Source organism: Pundamilia nyererei, unplaced genomic scaffold (genome assembly GCF_000239375.1).
Source record: "Pundamilia nyererei isolate P.nyererei 1_Seehausen unplaced genomic scaffold, PunNye1.0 scaffold00772, whole genome shotgun sequence".
Classification (NCBI taxonomy): domain Eukaryota; kingdom Metazoa; phylum Chordata; class Actinopteri; order Cichliformes; family Cichlidae; genus Pundamilia; species Pundamilia nyererei.
Window position 1 is genome coordinate 598 of NW_005188173.1, and position 554 is coordinate 1,151.

Genomic DNA, 554 nt, shown 5'->3' on the forward strand with positions numbered 1-554 from the left:
ATTTTGTTGTATTTATCCGCGACACCTTAAAGGCCGGTCCGTGAAAATATTGTCGGGCATAAACCGGTTTGTGGCGCAAAAAAGGTTGGGGACCGCTGCCCTACATGCTTGTACCTTGGAAAATGTTTGTCTTTGTGAGTATTAATGTGTTCAGAAACAACTTTTAAGTGTTTACATGAAGTGAACTGTGATGCTAATGCAACGCATGTGTTAAGCTAGGCTAATCATTAAGTTTGTAAATTAAGATGTGTATTAGCTAGCAATTTATTTTTACTTTCTGTATATTTCAGTTACCAAAAAGAGATGGCAAGGAGAAGCCTCGAGAGAGGAAAAGGCTTAAAAAGATCTTCATTAAAATCACGAAAAGCAAGCCTTGTGTAGAGATCTCATCTATTTTGTTCACTGGCTGTCTATCTTCACATGGTCACGTGTCATGAAGGCAGGTACAGGTTTATTAAAATAAGATAGCATTAACACTTTGAGAGGATTCACAGTTAACAGTAAATATAAATGCTAAAACTAAATACTGTATATATTGCACAGTGTTACCCCCC